Here is a 20,449-nt window from a genome sequence, read left to right on the forward strand (position 1 = left end):
CTCTTCTCTTCTCTTCTCTTCTCTTCTCTTCTCTTCTCTTCTCTTCTTTTCCCTTCTCCCTTCTTCTCTTCTCCTTTCTCCCTTCCCCTTCATTTTTCCCTTCCTTCCCTTTCCTTTTCCTCTTTGTTTTTTTCCTTAACTCTGCTTGTCTTCCTTCATTTCCTCTCTTCTCTATTTCCCGCTCTTCCTTTTTTTTTGCTTTGTCTTCTCTGTTTTCTTTATGTCTCTCTATATAAACATATATATGTTTTCTTTATATACACACACACATACATATTTTCTCTACACACACATGTAAACACACATATACACACATACATACATATACACATATGTACATATACACACATATATACACAGCTATATAATATGCAGTAGACACATACATACACATACATATGCAGACACATGTACATGCATATATATGTATATATATGTATATGTATACATATATACATATTTATAGAACAATCTATATCTATCTATCCATTTCTCTCTCGACATATATATATATACACATATACATATGTGTTTATATGTATATGTATATACACAAGTACAGTGCCTCTTCAGGTGAGATAACTTCATAATATCCCAGGTGTTCTAGTACCCTGAACTTTCCATCACCTCTTCCTTTTTCCCTCTCTATTTCCCTTCCTTTTTTTTTGCTTTGTCTTCTCTGTTTTCTTTATATCTCTCTCTCTATATATACATACACATATGTTTATACACATATATAAATGCTCATACATATATACATATACATATATACACATATGCATATATACACACATGTATATGCAGCTATATAATATGCAATATGCACATACATACGGATACATATGCAGACACATATACATACATATACATATATACTTCTTTATATGTATGCGTATATACATGTTTATAAAGAGATCTATATCTATCCATTTCTCTCTCTCTACACACACACACACACACACACACACACACACACACACATACATATGTGTGTATGTGTATATGTGTATACACAAATACAGTGCCTCCTCGGGTGAGATAACTTCAGATCCCAGGTGTTCTACTACCTGAACTTTCCATCACCTCCCTGATACAATTTGTCCCCTGAGGAAAGGCGATTATTAGGGGCTAGCCTGGATGTCTTTCATCTGCAGTGAGTCTACCTCTTCCTACTGCTGCTACCTCATAGCAAGCCTCCTCAGTTGAGAAGACCTCAGACAATGGATAGACTTGTACCGTGAGCCTTCCATCTCCTCCTGGGCATAGCATGTTCCCTGAGGAAGGACTGCTTTGGAGCTTGGTCAGCATTTTCCATCAGCTCCAAAGCAACCATTTACATCAGTAGCAGCACAAGGCATCTTCTGCTACTTGCTGCCAGTCCAATCACTCAACTTGGATGTTGAGAAGCTCCTGTGTAAAAGAAAAGTAACCTAGCAATAAAGTCCAGGCCTCTAATTTCATGCTGGACATCAGCTTTGAGGGCAGAGGAGTGACACCTTCCACTCAATGATAAACATTCTCATATCTGGTCATACTCTTCACATATTAGTGACTCTGAACTCCTGTAGATCATCACTGAAACCCCACTCAACATCACCTACAACTCAATTTATCATTGCCATCCCCCTCAACCCTCCCACCCCAAGTTTCATACTAATTACATCTAAACTTTTCAATGTGCCCTCTGGCATGCCTATTCTATAAGCAACAACCTTCCCTTTATCTTCCACCTACTCATCTCCCAATCCTTCCATCTAGTAGCTCTTACTGAAAACTGTTTTTCCTCTAATAAAATAGTCTCCCTGGCCATCCTTTCAAGTACTCACTGCACCTTCACTCATACACCTTGCTCACTGATCAAGATGGGGAAGTTGAATATTCTTTGCTCCCCATTGCCATTGCCCCTTTCCTTCTTCACTCAGTAAATTGTCTTCCTTTTATGTTCATGCTATTCATACTTGTTACCCAACCAAATTTCTTGTATCAGTTATCTTCAGATGCCGAGAATTTTTTCTTTCCTTCCTCAATGAATTTGACATCTGACTTACATTTTTTTCTCTCCTCCTCCACTCCTACCTTTATAGTAGGAATTCAGATTGATTCTCCCTCAAATTATTTAAACATTCAGTTCCTCAACATATTTAGCTTCCATGTTTCACCACCCGACCTTAGTCACACACAAGATAGCCATGCCCTTAATCTTGACATCACCCACAAATTTACCAGCTATAAGTTTAAGAATACTTAAATCAAGGGTCAAGCCTAGAAGCAGCAATAAAAAATAATGCCTCAAATTGAATTCTGGATTGGTGTGAAACATTTTTCAGTGCAAGACAACTTAAGAGGTCAGAAAGACAGGGTGTGGAGGCTGGTCCAGGGTGCACATGGTGAAAGCACTAGCAGTAGGCATGGGAGGTAAGCACAACAGTAGCAGCAGCAGCATCTTAAGTCCTCAGCCCAAAGAAAGTAAGAGAGGTCAAACAACTGGATAGAAAGTGGTTCCAAAAAGTGCCACCTTTTGCTGGCACTGGGTGCAGGACCCTGCATTGCCAATATGCAGTTCTAGGTTGTAGTTGCAGGGCAAAGAGGGGCACTAGCACTTTCAGCCACAGGGGAGCAAGGAATCTGGTCATGGTAGAGAAGAATACTTGGGGTCACTCATAAGGGAGAAGAAGCCTTGGTCTTTGTCCCTCAGGAAAGAGTAGCATTAGTGCTTGTGGCTTCAGGAAAACAAGGGTCCTTCTTGGTAATGACTAGAGCCCAGGCCAAGAGAGCAGTGACCACACTTCTCCCTGGATCATAACACCTTGGAAGGACTGAAAAATAAAGAGAACCCTAGAACTAGATCTGAAAATAGCAGTGCAAAACATCCAAAGTTTGGTACAATGCCTATCCAGACCTGGGACCAGACACAAGTATAACATAAAATTAAAAGTAAAAAAAAAATAGGATGGAAGAATGAGTAACCAACAATAACTACAACCAAAAAAAAAAACAAACATAAAAAGCTGCTATGGTTACAAGTAAGATCAAAACCCAAATAAAGGAGATATTAATGTGTAAACCACTACAAACACAACCTCAAAAGAAAAAAAAAGTGAATTGGACAGAAGTAAAACAAGCATTCCTGAAAGAGCAAACAAATAAACAAACAAATCAATCAATCAAATAAGAGAAGTACAGGAAAAATTGGGGAAATTAATGAGAGTAATACAAAAATAAAATAGGAAAAGAACATCAACAGCTTGGTAGGAGAGGGAAAAAGTATGGAAGAAAATGACATTAAAAAGAAAAGAATAGCCCAAAAGGTAAAAAGAGGAACAGAAATTCACTAAAGCAAAAAAAAAAAAAAAAAACTCTTTATGAAGAAGAACTGAGGGGGTGGGTGGGTAGAAAAGCTTACTGAAGAAAATAACTGCTTAAAAATTAAAATTGAACAAGTGGAAGCTATGACTATATAAGATATCAATAAAAAATAAAAAAAGACAAAAGACTGAAAAATAGAAGAAAATGTGAAATATTTCATCAGGAAATAAATTGATCTATTAAATAGATCTAGAAAGGATAATTTAAAAATTGTTGGACTACCTGAAAAGGATGATCAAAAGAACATAGACAACATATTTCAAGAAAAATATAGAACCATAGAAACAGAGGGAAAAATAGAAACTGAAAGAATCCATAGATCACCTCATGAAACAGATTCCAAAATGAAAATCCCCAGAGATATTATATAACTGAATTCTAGATCCCTAAGTTCATACAGAAAATACATTAAGCAGCCAGAATTAAAACCATTCAAATATTGTGAAATCACAGTCAGCATCACACAAGATTTAACAGCTACCATGTTAAAGAAGTGAAAGGCTTAGAAAACTATATTCTGGAAGTCAAAAAAGCTAGGATTACAACCAAGAACATATTATCCTGCAAAATTAAGTATAATTGGATTCTTCAGGAAGAAAATAGATATTTAATGAAATATAGAATTGTCAAGCATTCCTGTTGAAAAGACCAGAATTGAATATAAAATTTAACATCAAAACACAAGATTCAAGAGAAACATAAAAATAAAATATTAAACAAAAATAATAAGGAACTTAATGAGGTTGACATATTCATATGCAAATATCTACATGGATCTATATCTGTATGATATATCTATGTACTTTACATATCTATATTGGAAACTAATACATGTAACACCTAAAACAATAATGCAATAAAAATTATATCAAATAAAGAACCATACATTCATAGATTAAAAATTAATTGGAAACTAAATAATTCTAAAGAATGAGAGGGACAAAAAACAAATCACAGAAATAATCAATAATTTGATTAAAGATAAGGACAAGAATAAATTTGTGGGATACAGCCAAAGCAGTACATGTGAGGAATTTTATATCTATAAATATGTACATCACTAAAACGGAGAACGAGTAAATCAATGAATTGGGCATGCAACTAAAAAAAAAAAAGAAGAGATTAAAAGAACAGAAAAAAGAAATAAAAACTAAAATCCCCAATTAAACACCAAAATTGAAATTCTAAAAGTCAAAAGAGAAATTAATAAAATTGAAAGTTAAAAAATAAATCAAACTAGGAGCTGTTTCTATATAAAAAAAGATAAGCAATTGTTTAATCAATTTTTTTAAAAGGCAAAAACAAAATTAGTGTTATCAAAAATGGAAAGGTGAATGAAGCACCAATGAAGATGAAATTAAAGCAATTATGAAGAGCTATTTTGGCCAATTATATGCCAATAAATCTAATAATCTAAGTGAAATGAATGAATAATTGAAATATAAATTTCCCAGATTAACAGAACAGGAAATAGAATCCTTAATTAGCTTATTTTAGGGGGAAACAGAAATTTAGCAAAACTCAAAAACTCCCTAAAAAATCCCTAGGTTTAAGTGTAGTCACAAAGGAATTCTAATAAATATTCAAAGAACAGTTAATTCTAATACTACATAAACTATTTGGGAAAAAAATAGGCAAAGAAGGAGTCCTCCTAAGTTCCTTTTATGGCACAAATATGGTGCTGATACCTAAACCAAGAAGAGCAAAAACAGAGAAAGAAAAGTATAGATCAATTTCCTTACTGAATATTGATGCAAAAATTCAAATAAAATGCTGTCAAAGTGATTACGGCATAGCATCACAAAGATCATACACTATCACTGAGTGGAAATTTTACCAAGAGCACAGGTATAGTTCAAAATTAGGAAACTATCAGCATAACTGACCATATTAAAGTAAAAACAACAACAATTTGGCTATCTCTATAGATGTGGAAAAAACTTTTGACAAAATACAATAATCATTTCTATTAAAAAAAACAGTAGCAAGCATATGAATAAATATAGCTTTCCTTAAAATCATAATTGTTATCTGTCAATGGCAAAAAGCAAGCATTATCCATAATAGGGATTTGTTAGAAGCCTTCCCAATAAGATTGGGGTGAAACAAGGATGTCAATTATCACCACTACTATTCAATGTCACATATGTGCAGTTAGGAAACAAAACTATCACTCTGAAGATAATATGATTATCTAGTTAGAAAATCCTAGAGAATCAGTGACAAAAGAAAAAAAAATTTGAAACAACAACTGCAGACAATATAAAATACTTGGGAGTTTACCTGTCAAGACAAACTCAGGAACTATACTAACACAATTACAAAACACTTTTTTTTCCACACAAATCAATACAGATCTAAAGAACTTGAGAATGTTAATTGCACATAGGTAGGCCAGCCCAATATAATAAAAATAATAATTTTAACTAAATTAATTTACTTATTCAGTGCCATGCCAAACTGTCAAAAAAAATTAGGCCTAAAAAAATCATTTGGAAGAACAAAGGGTCAAGAATATTAAGAGAATCAATGAATAGAATGCAGCCTAACAGTAGTAGATTTAAAACTATATCACAAAGACATAGTCATCAAAATAATCTGATACTGTCTAAGCAATAGAGTGATGGATCAATGGAATAGATTAAGTACACAATTCACAGTAGTAAATAACCATAATGATCTAATATTTTATAAACTCAAAGATAAAAGCTTTTGGAATAAGAACTCACTATTTGACAAAAAATTGTTGAAAAAATTAAAAAGCAATTCAGCAGAAATTAGGTATAGCCAGCATATCACACTCTATACTGAGAGAATGTCAAAATGGATAATTGAATTAGATATAAAGGGTAATGTCTTAATTAAATTAGGAGGAAAATGTATATTTCAAATACATTGAAAAGGAAAAAGTTTAAGATCAAACATGTAAAAAAGATGATGAAGGGGAAAATGGACAAATTTAATTACGTTAAATTACAAGATTTTGGCATAAGCAAAACTAATGTCCTCAAAATTAGAAGGAAAACAGGAAAGTGGGATAAAATTTTACAGCAAGCTTATCTAATAAAGGCTTCATTTCACAAATATATAAGGAGCTGAGACAAATTAATAAAAATAAGAGCCATTCCCCAATTGATAAATGGCCAGAGGATATGAAAAGACAGTTTTCAGAAAATGAGATGAAAGCTTTCTATAGTCATAATAAAAATGTTGTAAATTACTATTGATTACAGAAATGCAAGTGAAAACAACTCTGAGACACCACCTTATACTTATCCGATTGGTTAACATGACAGAAAGGAAAAATGATAATTTTTGTAAGAGATGTGTAAAAATGGGATACAAATGCACTATTGGTAGAGTTATGAACTGGTCCTATCATTCTGGAAAAAACAAACAAAAAATTTGAATGTATCCACAAAGGGATAAACAACTGTACATATCCTTTGATTCAGCAATACCACTCCTAGGTATATATCCCAAAAAAGTTCATAGAAAAAGAAAAGAATATGTATGTACAAAAATATTTTAGCAGTTTTTTTTTTATGTGGTGGCAAAGAATTGTTAATTGATTGGATGACCATCAATTGAGGAGTAATAGAGCAAGTATATGATTGTAATGAAATACTATTGTTCTTTTATTTATTTCTCTTTATTTTCCTTTCTTTTATGCTCCAAGGCTAATGTGGAAACATGTTTTGCATAATTTCATGTTTATAATTTATATCAGATTTCTTGTGTTATAATTGGTTGGGAGATGAGTGAGAGGGAGACAGAGAATTCAGAACTCAAAATTTAAAAAAAAGAATGTTAAAAATAAATACATAAATGTATTATTAAAAAAATACCAAACCCCCCTTATCTAACCATAATGTATTGAATTTCACCTCTTCCTCTGCCTTTTCTTACATAGCCATGCTCTTCATCCTTATCATGGCCTCTGATCTCTTGAATCTTCAGATCTCTCTCAGGACATCTCCTCCACACTAGCCACCCTCTCCTCTTTTCCTCATATTAACTCCTTGATAAACATATTGAACTCTATACTAATTTCCTCTCTTTCATTCTGAGTGCCCTTATTATATCACTGACTATGCACAGCCAAGCCTCAGCCTTGAATTACCTCCACTATTCTTCAACTCCATACCTACTCATATGCTGCTGAACAAAATTGGAGAAAAGCAGACAACTGTTCTGAATAAGTCACTACCAACTTCATGTTACATAATCTCAACTGGGCCCTCACTGCTGCTAGACAATCCTACTATAACTATTATGATGTCACCATCCCACTCTTCATAATGGCTCTTCTAAAACTTTTCATTCATCCTCAAACTTCCAGTGACTCCACTTCTTTCACTCTCTCATTAAAGAACCTTACCATTCACTGTAAACTCCTTCTTCACCCCTCTTCTTCACCTCCTATCCATCAACTGACTTCTGCCACTTTTTCCTCCTTCACCCTTGTTTTATAAGAAGACATGGTGGGGGGAAGCAAGATGGCAGAGTGAAAGTAGTGACTTGCTTGAACGCTTCCCCCAAACCCTCCAAATACCTGTAAAAAATGACTCTAAACAAATTCTGGAGCAGCAGAAACCACAAAAAGACAGAGTAAAACAAAGTTTCAGCCCAAGACAACCTGGATGGTTGATTGGAAAGGTCTATTGCACCAGGCTGGGAAAGGAGTTCAGGTCAGCGTGGGCCTCTGCAGGCAAAGACCAGGCCTCAGCGAACCTGGAGCAAGCCTCAGAGGACTGAATCACAGGCAGCTGTGGTGGTTTCCACACTTCTCAACCCACATATGACAAAAACAACTTAGAAATTCTGTAGGAAAGGTCAGTGAGAGAGACGCTTGGTCCCAGGCCCAGTCCCAGTGCAGCCCTGGGGCAGTAGCTGCTTCCAGAGCTCTCAGCCCACAAACAGGGGGAATTGAGTGACTAATTGCAGGAAGATTTCAGTGATTTCTTTGCTAGTGCAGAGGTAGGATTCTCTTGCTTTGCCTATGCTTAGATCTGGGTCACAGTTCTGGGTGGTGATCCTGGGGCAAGGAGGAGTGCTGCCATGGTAGAGCTTGTGGTGGTGGTGGAGAGGGAACTCTCCTGACAGTTCCAAGGAATAAAAGAGTGAATGTGGTCACTCACTGACCAAACAACAGGCCAAGAAAGGAGTAAACACCTTGCCTTTGATCATACCACCTTGGAAGTACCAAAAATTTATAGGTCTCTAGAAGTATCTCTGAAAACAGCTGCACAAAACCTCCAAAGCTTGGGACAGCACATTCTCCACACTGGAAGCAGACCCCTATCTTAACAAAGACTTTAAAACTCAATTAATTGGCTGGGATAATGACCAAACCTCACAAAAAAAAAAGTCAGACCATAGAATCTTTCTTTGGTGACAAAGAAGAACAAAACATATGACCAGAAGAAGACAACAAAGTCAAAGCTCCTACATCCAAAGAAAAATATGAATCAGTCTCAGGACATGGAAGAGCTCAAAAAGGATTTTGAGAAGCAAGTAAGAGAAGTAAAAGAAAAACTGGGAAGAGAAACGAGAGTGACACAAGAATATCATTAAAAAAAACTAGTCAACAGCTTACTAAAGGATACCCAAAAAATACAGAAGAAAATAGCACCTTAAAAATAGCCTAACCCAAATGGTAAAAAAGGTCCAAAAAGCCAATGAGAATAATGCATTAAAAAGCAGAATTGGCCAGATGGAAAAGGAAGTCCAAAAGCTCACTGAAGAATTAGAATGGAGCAAATGGAAGCTAATGACTTTATGAGAAATCAAGACACTGTAAAACAAAACCAAAAGAATGAAAAATAGAAGACAATGTAAACTATCTCATTGGAAAAACAACTGACCTGGAAAATAGATCTAGGAGAAAGAATTTAAAAATTAGCCATGATCAAAAAAAGAGCTTAGACATCATGTTTCAAGAAATTATCAAGGAAAACTGTCCCGATATTCTAGAACCAGAAGATAAAATAGAAATGGAAAAAATCCATAGATCACCTCCTAAAAGAGATCCCCAAAGGAAAACTCCTAGGAATATTATAACCAAATTCCAGAGTTCTCAGGTCCAGAACAAATATTTCAAGCAGCCAGAAAGAAACAATTCAAGTATTGTGGAAACACAATCAGGACAATATAAGATTTAGCAGCTTCTACCTTAAGGGACTGGACAGCTTGAAATATAATATTCTGGAGGACACAGGGCACAGGATTGCAGCCAAGAATCTCCTACCCAGAAAAATTGAGTATAATCCTTCAGGGGAAAAATTGGATGTTCAGTGAAATAGAAGACTTTCAAGCATTCTTGATGACAAGAGCAGGGCTGAATAGAAAATTTGACTTTTAAATACAAGACTCGAGAAAAGCATGAAGAGGTAAACAGGAAAGAGAAATCATAAGGGATTTATTAAGGTTAAACTGTTTACATTCCTAAATCAAAGTTGATACTTGTAATTTATGAGACCTTTATCAGTATTAGAGTAGTGAGAGGGAAAAATATATGGATAGATAGATAGATAGATGACACAGGGTGAGTTGAAGATGAAGAGCTGATACCTGGAGAATAAGACTAAGGAGTGGGAGAGGATTATACTGAAAGAAAGAGAAAGAGAGAGATAGAATGAGGTAAGTTATCTCACATAAAACAGTCAAGAAAAGGCTTGTACAGTGGAAGAGAAGTGGAGGAAGGTGAGAAGGAATGAGTGAATTTTATTCTCATCAGATTTGACTTAAGGAGGGAATACCATACACACTCAATTGAGTATGGAAATCTATCTTACTCTACAGGAAAATAGGAGGGAAGGAGATAAGAGAGCAAGGGTATGATAGAGAGGAGGGCAGATTGAGGGAGGAGGTAATCAGAAGCAAACACTTCTGAGGAGGTACAGTATCAAAAGAAAGAAGAGAATAAATGGGGTTAGATAGGATGAAGGGAAATGTAGTTAGTTTTCCACAAAATGACTATGAAAGTGTTTTGCAGGACTACACATGTATAACCTGTATCAAGTTGCTTACCTTCTCAATGAGGGTGGATGGGCAGGGAGGAAGGGAGAAAATTTAGAACTCAAAGTTTTAAAAATAAATGTTAATTTTCTTTCACATGAAACTGGGAAATAAGATATACAGGCAATGAGGTATAGAAATCTATTCTTCCCTATAGGAAAATAGAAGAGGAAGGGGATAAGAGAAGAGGGGGGGAGATAGAAGAGAGGGTAGATTAGGGGTGCAGGTATTCAGAAAGCATGCCATTTTGGAGTGGGAGGAGGGACAAGATGGGGAGAAAATTTTGAACTCAAAATCTTGTGGAAGTTAATGTTCAAAACTAAAAATAAATTAATTAATAAATAAAATTAAGACATGGCCTTACTTATTACTAAGGCCAACCCTTCTAATGTTCAAGTGATCCCATGCCTTACTTCTTACTAGGTTCAACCCTTTTAATGTTCAAGTGATCCCATCTTCTTTCAACATACTGCCCTCTTTGTCATTCCTACTCTTTCACTTATTTTCAATCTCTCTCTTCCATGGCTTCATTTCTTACTTTCTACAAACATGACCATCTCACCTCTATCCTAGATAAAAACAAACAAAAAAAATTACTTGATCCTTCCATCCCTACCATTATCTTATTTCTCTTTTACCTTTTGTCACTAAATTCTTCAAAAGACTGTCTATAAAAGTTGCTTCTACTTTCTCCTCTTTTACTTTCTTCTTAACCTTTTACAATTTGTTTCCTAATCTTTTTTATCCCACCAAAACTGTTCTCTCCAAAGTTTCTGATGATTTCTTCATTGCCAAATCCAATAAACTTTTCTCAAACCTCATTCTCTTAACACCTCTGATCCTTACATACTGTTGATCACTTTATTCTCCTTGATACCGTCATCACTCTGGGTTTTTGGGACATCATTCTCTCCTGGTTTTCCTACTACTTCTTTGACCACTCTATCTCAGTCTCCTTGGCTAGATCCTCCTCCAGATCACACCCTCTAAATATAGATGCAGCTCAAAGTTCTCTCTTAGGCTTTCTTCCCTGCTTCCTTTATTCTACTTGACTTCGTAATTACATCAGCTCCAATGGATTTAATTTTCATCTCTATTCTTATGATTTTCAAATATACATTGTCTGGCCCTCTGATGACCTCTAATCTTTTATCTCCAACTGCCTTTCAAACATCTTAAAATGAATGGCAGTAAATATCTTAAATTCAATATGTCCAAAACAAAACTCATTACCTTTCCCCCTAAACCATTTCCACTCCTACCTTCACCAATTATGTAGAAGGATATATATAGAGAGTTTTTAGAAAGGACTAGCATCCTTTGTGTGAGGGCTTGCCGAGTCATTTTCAGGGCTGCTCATCTACCTTCGGTATCTAGTTAACTCTTACCTGTGACCTCAAGAAGCTGTATCATATACAGTATTCACACCCTGGTAAAACCATCTCAACAGATGAGCTAAAGCAGGTTGAGGGTAATTGACAGACCTCGAGCCTATTGATGAGTTAGGGGGATGTCTACCCCAAATATGTGAAGACATCCCCAGACAGAATGGATGGGTGAGAATAATTTATTCCAATGGGCATGAAGGTGGCTGAAGCAGGAACTGTGAAGCACTTACAGCTTGATCAGGCATCAAAGAAGTCAAGGTTATCCACTTCATCCCAGGGCATTGCGAGCTATCCTGACTATTGTCTTGCCACTAGATTTTGATGACTCTGCAAGATAGAGTGAGGCTGACAACTTTGTGCATGTCTCCCTCACCTAAATCTTATTCACATGCAAGTTAAGACATCACTCCATGATGTCATCTGTTCTCTTCAAAAATGATGGATCTACAGCAACAGAGGGCAACACTATGCTCCCAGTCCTTCAGTTTCACAACCTAGGAGCCATCCTGGATTCTTCCTCACTATCTCTCACCACCTATGTCCAAGCTGTTGACAAAGCCTATTGATTTCACCTTTTCAACATCTCTCAAATATGCCTTTTTTTTTCATCTGACACTGCCATTACTTAGTGCAGGCTCACATCACCTTGATTACTGCAGTAGCCGGTTGGTGATTCTGCCTGTTTTGAGTCTTTCCCTATTTTAATTCATTTTCCATTTGGTCAATAAATTATCTTTAGCCTCTGATTATCTGACATTTTTTTTCTGGTCATGTTACTTTCCTACTTAATAAACATCGATAACTACCTATTGCCTATAGAAGTAAATACAAAATGTTCTTTTGTGCATTCAAAGCCCTTCATAACTTAGTGGTCTCCTACCTCTCTAGTCTTCTCACACTTTGCTGTCTGATATGAACTCTTCAGTCAATAGCATTGGTTTCCTGACTGTCCAACAAGATATTCTTTCTCTTGGCTCTGGGCATGTTCTCTGGCTGTCCCCCATGCCTAGTATGTTCTCTTTCCTCTGCTTTGACTATTCACCTTCCTGGCTTACTTTAAACTCCAACAAAAATCCCAATTTTCACAGGAAGCTTCCCCTCACCCCTCTTAGTTCTACTCCTTTCCCTCTTTTCATTATTTCCTATTTGTCCTGTATATGTCATATATGCATATATGTGCATACATATATACACATATGTATATACATGCATGTGTATGTGTGTATATAATGCATGTAAACATGTGTGTACATGTATGCACATGTGTGTGTATCTATATCTGTGTATTATATATATGTATATGTATATGTATACATAATTTGTTTGTATATTATCTCCCCCATTAGATTGCAAAGTCCTTTAAAGAAGGTATTGTGTTTTGTGAGATTTTTTTTTAAATCCCCAGGATTTACAGTGCCTGGCACATAATGGGTTTTTAATAAATGTTTTTGAATGGATATTCAATGAACAAATGCTTGTCATGTAATACACACGATGCTAGGAAATGGGGGAAAAATAATCCAGCTTTATACTCATGATACTTATGTTCTATGGTGTTGTCAAATGCAGACATCAGAAGAAGGTACCTGATCCTAATCCCACTGACCTAATGGTTGGAATAGACCTAAACCAGTGGAGTAGACCCAAGCCAGTTTTCCTGTTGCTGCACATGGAGCCTGTGTCACCATTCCCCTGAGCCTCTCCCAGTCTTCTCTATGAACTTTTAATTGTTATGCAAAACAACTTATGTAACAGATTCCCAAGGCGGTGGCTTCCCCAAGACTCCCTCCCTATTGCTATCTAACCCTGCCTCCTCTTCCCCTCTTTGGCACTGTGGTACTTACTTTGGTGCTGCATTCTTCCCTGAATTGTAATTCCCTTGCCTTGATTAAAGACCCTAGTTTTTGATACTCTGGTAGTCCTCTTTATTTCAGCTTGACAGTATAAAATAATAGTAATTAATTACATAACTATTTTATTTACATATTTAGCTATTAAATATCTATATATATATATCTTTTGATATCTACACTGTTTTCATATTTGAAATTAATTGAAATCCCAAATAGGAGCCAAATTAAGTTTTCACTTTCATAATGTATATTACTGCGTGTATTTACAATCCTTCCAAGCAAATAATAGTTAACTATTCCTGCAACAAAGGAGATGATACCAAAGAACAGAAAATGTAGCTCTCCTTTTTTTAGAGACATGGGGAATACAGATGTGGAACATTTTATGTATTGTTAGATAATCTTTTGATGTTGTCATTTTTCTTATCTTTTTTTTTCATTGTTACACAGGAAACTTCACTGAAGGCTGAATATCTAGAAATTCTTGTTATATGAAAACAAAAGACAAAGATAGAAGTTTGATTTTCAAAGAGGAGGTGATATTTTACAGTGGAAAGTTGGTTTGAATTGATATTGAGATGTGTTCAGATTTGATCTCTGCCAGACACTTACTAAGTGTGTATGTATAAGTTGCTTCCCTTATCTGAGTCTCAGTTTACTAATTCTTAAATAAAGTGATGCTTTTATTTATATTTAAGTAGGCCTAATTTTGATTTAGATTAATAAATCTAGATTTTAAAAATATATATTTAAATAGAGGTACGGATGTTATTATAAAGAGAATTTATATTAACTAGCTCAGAGTGTGGTTATAAGGAAAAAATTACTTTGAAATCTAAAAGTGATGTAAAAATATGAGCTGTCATTAAAATATTCCAGCGATAGAAAGAACAATAATAATGAACTAACTAAATTATGATGTCCAAAATGATGGAGACATGAGTTTCACTGTTTTCTGTTCTGATGCAGATAAATTTAAAGTACAGCATTCAATTCTGGGTTCTATCTTTACAAAGAACATTGGCCAGCTGAAGGCCTATTAGAAGTAAGCACTTAATACGGCAAGTAGTTTGGGGACCATGTGATGTATAGAGCTGTTGGAGGAACTGCAGATATTGAGCTTACTTCAGAGAAGATTTTAGCACTGTTTTTCAGTATTTGAAGGGCTAACATAGTGATAGGAGATTAGATGTTTTTCTTCTTGGCCACAGAAGGAAAGTTTAGGACTAAAGGGTAGGGGGAAAATGTTCTAACAATTAGAAGCATCAAAAATTATATATATAATATGTATATATAAATATACACATATATATACACACACATATATATACACATATGCATATACACACATATATATGAATGGATGTGTGCATACAACCAAAAATATGTGTTAATGTATAGTCATATATGTATACCTATATGCAAACATATATGAACACATACACAAATAACATCCTTATAGTACTTTAACTTTTGTGAAATATCTTACTTATCCCAACAAACAATCAAGAAATAATGTTTAAATTGCATTATCCCCGTTCATCAATGAGGAAAATGGGATTCATATAAGGGAAGCAACTTGCAGATAGAGGAAGGAATAAACATTTATGTGGAATATCATTTGTGCCATGCACTATGTTAAGAACTTTTTTTTTACAGAGATTGATGGAAAGATAGAGATAGATACATACGTAGTTATGTAGAATCAAGACATGCCTAGACATGCACATAAACATATATATATATAATTTATATATGTGTGTGTGTGTATAAATTACATTTAGTAAAGAATGTATGCTATTGACTAGATTCCTATTCCAAAGCAGGTTTGACTAGATAATATTTGACATCTCTTTCAACTCCAGTATAATAAGAAGTCATTGTCAGGAATTGGTCAAGTAGATTTCTCTCATCAATTTATGAATTTTCCAAGTTTATCAATTATTTTGATGAATTTGTATATCTATATCTATATATCTATATCTATATCTATAGATATATAGATATATATATAATGTGTGTGTGTGTGCATATCACAAAGTTCTCAAAAGACCAGTCAGAATTAAGCTTTAAAAATATGGCCACCAGCCTCATAGAAGATGGGATACATTTTGCAGCTTTATTGCAAGTTTTCTGTATATTATCTGTACTTTACATTATCTGTTAGGGCTACTGTGTGCTTGATCAATACTATATATTCCAAATATACATTTTGTTGGTATTACTAAGCATGCCATATATATGAAGTATATTATATATTAATTACATATAATTGTATATTATAAATTTTCATTATCTTTTGACTGAAGTAAAGTTTATCCTGTGCCTGATGAATGCTCTTATTACCTTGAGTGCCTATGCAGAAATTGAGTTCCATTTACCCATAACTGTGAAAATACAGTTTATTGGTGAGATTTCATTCACATCCCAATTAATATAATGTAGCCCAAGAGGGAATGCTTCTTTTGTCCTGAGTTATATTCAATTACTCAAAGAGATTTTTTTGTGGACACAATGCAAGTCAACATTATCAGTGACATTTTTTACTGAATCCCCCAATATCAAAGGCAATTCTCATAAACCGTGAACTCCAATTCATGGGTCCTATTATGGCTTTCTATCTACCTGACTTTGACATTTCATCAGTACCCTGTGTCTCAACCTTCTGACTGGAAGGCAGGGTAATGAACTTCAGGACCTCTATTTAAGAAGGGGACTTAACATAGTATTCACTTCCATTTCCTACCAGCTACATTGCTTTTGGACATAACTTGCCTACACAGACTGCTTTCCCTCTTCTCCCCATGTTTTCACCCCTCCCCATTACCATCTCCTTTCAACTTCATTTTCTGTGTCATCTTACTCCATTACATTGCAAGATTGTAAGTTCCTTGAAGGCAGTGACTATATTCAAAATAAAACAAACAAACAAAAAAACAACTTTTGTTTGTATCCTCAGGGCTTAGCACATTTCCTGACACATATTAGATACTTAATAAATGATTATTGACTGACTAAGTGACTACTATAAAAGCTCATATACTGAATCTAGTAGATCACTACATGCTCTTTCATCCACTTCTGGAAAGAGAGCATGTTCCCTTAATGAAAGGTAAACAAAATATCCAGAATTGTAATGAAAAATTCTGGGATTTGGAAAAAAAAAACAACCTGGGTTGGAATTTTACTTCTGATATTTATTAGCTATGGAGTCTTGTACACTTTGTGCCTAAGTTTGTTCCTTTCTAAGATAGGGATGGTAACGCTTGTTTTCCTTAATTTTCAAGGTTGATATGAGGTAAGTATTTCATTACCTAGGGAGCACTCCAGAAGCATAAGTTATACACATACACATACACACACTTATATGTGTATATATGCATGTGTGTACACATGCACACACAAATAATAGATATTCCAATTTTATGTCATAAAACAATTACTGTCAGTATTGACCAGGTGCTAGTCAATTTAGCTTAATTGCTAATGTGATTTGAAAGTTCTTACTGTGAATGTGTTCATAGTCTGACTGTTACAAAAGAATAAACTCACATTAAAAATGTAAAACTTTTATTGTCACCTAATGTAAAATCATAATTCCCTTGACTGTGATCTCTTACAACAAGAATATGCCATTGCTTAGGCACAGTCTTCCAGTTGGTTCAAACCAATAGTCACATCTGAACCCTCCAGGACTGATCATTGATGAATTTCCTTTCTTGTTATATTGTTCTACTCTGAAAATAGAACTGTCATTTTTTTTCTGCCACTAACTTATTAATTCTTCACCCTGATAAGGGTGACATTTCTTAAAGTAGGAGGCAATCTTGGCCCCTTTAAGTGGACAATTAGCATAAATTAATCTCTCTTCCATCAAGACCAGTCCCTATTTTGAGTGCTAGAATTTCACATCTCCTATACACTTGAATAGCTTAAAGAACTTTGCATGCTATTATGTAGGAATCTTTCCCAGCTACCAAATTGCTGATCTTAATAAGATGTGCTTCTTACATCTTCTGTATTACCATATTATACCTAATGAAATCAGTTTCAGCCAATGAAATTCTTGGATGACTGACCTTTATTAACTGGTAATTCTGAAACATGCCTTCGGAAGACATCATCTGATAATGCTAAAAATTACATCAGTAATATCATTTGTGATTGGCTAGAGAGGAGACAAAGTACTCAAGAGACCAGTCAAAATTAAGCTTTGAAAATAAAACTACTAGCCTCATAAGATATGTGATCCAGTTTGCAGTTTTATTGCTTGTTTTCTGCACATTGTCTTTACTGCACATTATCTGTTAGAGTCATTATGCACTTGATCAATGCAATATAATGCAAATATCCATTTTATTAGTGTACAGTCTTCTTACATGAAAATGTATTTAATAACAGTTCTCATTTCTATATTACTTGATGACTTATAAGCTGTACACTACAAAATAATACTATGAGGTAGATAGTATAAAGTTTATTATCCCCATTTACTTAATGCAAATCTTCAAGGACTTATTATATTACCATTGTTTGTGCTTCCCCTTTGAAGATCACAGCTGCTTAAAACTAAAAAAGGATGGTCTTCCAGAGTTATTGTGTCTGAAAAAAATTTCACTCCATAACCCAGATTGTGATGGAGGCAACATGGGAGGGTGTAAAGAGTTTTATTTGGAGTCAGATGACCTTGATTTAAATCCCAGCTCTGTTACTTTCTAGCTGTTTAGGTTTATTCTATCCATTTCACCTCTGTGGAACTCAGATACCTCACCTATAAAATGAATGGGTTGTCTAGATGATGTCTAAGGTTAAATCAAGTTATGTCAAGAAGAATTTGTTAAGCAATTAAAAATGTCAGGCACAATGCTAAATACTAAGATAATTTTTCACTTTATATCTCACAGACCATGAGACTCTGCTTTGTTACCTAGTTGGATCTTTGATCAGAAGGCATAGAGTCTTCCCCTGACCCATATTCCAATCCTTTCCAGCTTAGTTATGAGCTGCTCAAGTTGGTGAACCATTGATATGGTCAGGGAACTGGGCTCACATTCATGCTATGATGATGGCTGAGGTAGGGCATTAAAGGAATTTCTTCTGTTCATGTTTCAGAATAGGAATTTAGTAAGTTCTTAGATTTTGGAATAAGAAAGACTTGAAGGATCTTAGAATTAATCTAGTCTAAGATCTTTGTTTAAAAAAAAAGATGACTCTGAGACCCAGAGATGTTATTAGTCCAGGGGCACAAAAATACTGAAACACAGTTACAAACCTGGAGAGGTGTTCAGATTTCAGATTGTTACTAATTCAACTTTGCCATGTTACTTGTAATTCTTAATGTTGTTGAATTATATATGTATGTATATATATATATATACACACACACACATATTCACATGACATGTACCAAATATATGCATTTATACATACATGTATGTAGGTGTTTATATATGCATATATGAAATTTGTGCATCTGTGTATGAAGATTTTGTATATGTATATATATATATATACAAAATATGAACATATCTGTATATCACACATGTGTATGTCTGTGAGATACAAATCTGCTTAAATAGTATAGACTGTCTCTGAAACCTTCATCCACTGATCTTCCCTCTGTTTTCAATGCCCCAAGAGGAAAAGTATATTTGAACACAAGTCTTACACTTCCTAAATCTCACTAAATATCTTCTTAGAGCAAAATATCTGCCAGTGTTTCAATGTATTTGCAGTTATAGTTTCAATCCCTTTCATCATTGTGGTTATCCTCTCTTGGAGACTTTCCTATTTATCAGTATATATTTTTTTACTTAAAAAAGACAGCACCTAGATCAGAATGCAGTGTGCACATTTGGCTGGCCCATGGCAGAGTGTAATGATACCAGGAACTCTGGACAGTTTATCTCTTGATGCAGCCAAAAAGCAAATTAACTCCCCCTTTCCATTGTATTGATAATACTGACCCCTTTATGAACATTACCAGATAATTTTCATTTGAACTGCTATCTAGTCACATGTCATTTATCTTATACTTACTTGAAGAGTTTGTTTCGCAATATAAGGCCCTGATGAGCAGGCATGGTTTTATTCATTTTATCTGTATTCCCACCACCTAGCATTACACTTGGCACAAAGCAGACAATCAATAAGAGCTTGTTAAATTATTGATTGCATAAATGTTCATCTTATCATTTTCAATCATTCAAACTTGGTCATTTATTTCTATTCTCTAACACTTTCATCCAATATGATAGCTATGTTATCACTCTCAGTTTTATGCCTTTGGTGTATTTATTAAAAATGTCATCTACGCTTTTATCAATATCAGTAGTAAAAATGTTAAGTAAAAGACAAAGTTACAATTGGACATACTACACAGGAGGCTTATCTCCATGCTGACCCATTTCTTTCTACTTTTAGGGTCTAGCATTCAACTGATTTTGAAGCCACACTATTATCTAGCATTCCTCTCATCCACAAGAGTTATGAGAGACTTGGTCAAATGGTTTCATTTTTTAAGATTAATGAAGCAGACACATTACATGGCCAAATACAAGATCTTCAGATTATGAAACAGATGTTCCCTGCTCTGCCAAAAAAGAAAAATCCTTCTATTTAAACTCCTTCAAGATACTTACAGTCTAACAAATGAGATAATATAGATATACAAATAAAAATGCCTAAAGCATATGAATGGATGATTGGTGGATAAGAGGAATACAAACTTCTAGTGAAAGAAATGAGGAGAGAGAAAGCTCTCTCAACTGGAAGGAATGTTTTCTAGCAGAGCTAAATTTGGAGGTGGGCTCTGGAGGATAT

Source organism: Vombatus ursinus, unplaced genomic scaffold (genome assembly GCF_900497805.2).
Source record: "Vombatus ursinus unplaced genomic scaffold, bare-nosed wombat genome assembly UNPS02014864.1, whole genome shotgun sequence".
NCBI lineage: Eukaryota > Metazoa > Chordata > Mammalia > Diprotodontia > Vombatidae > Vombatus > Vombatus ursinus.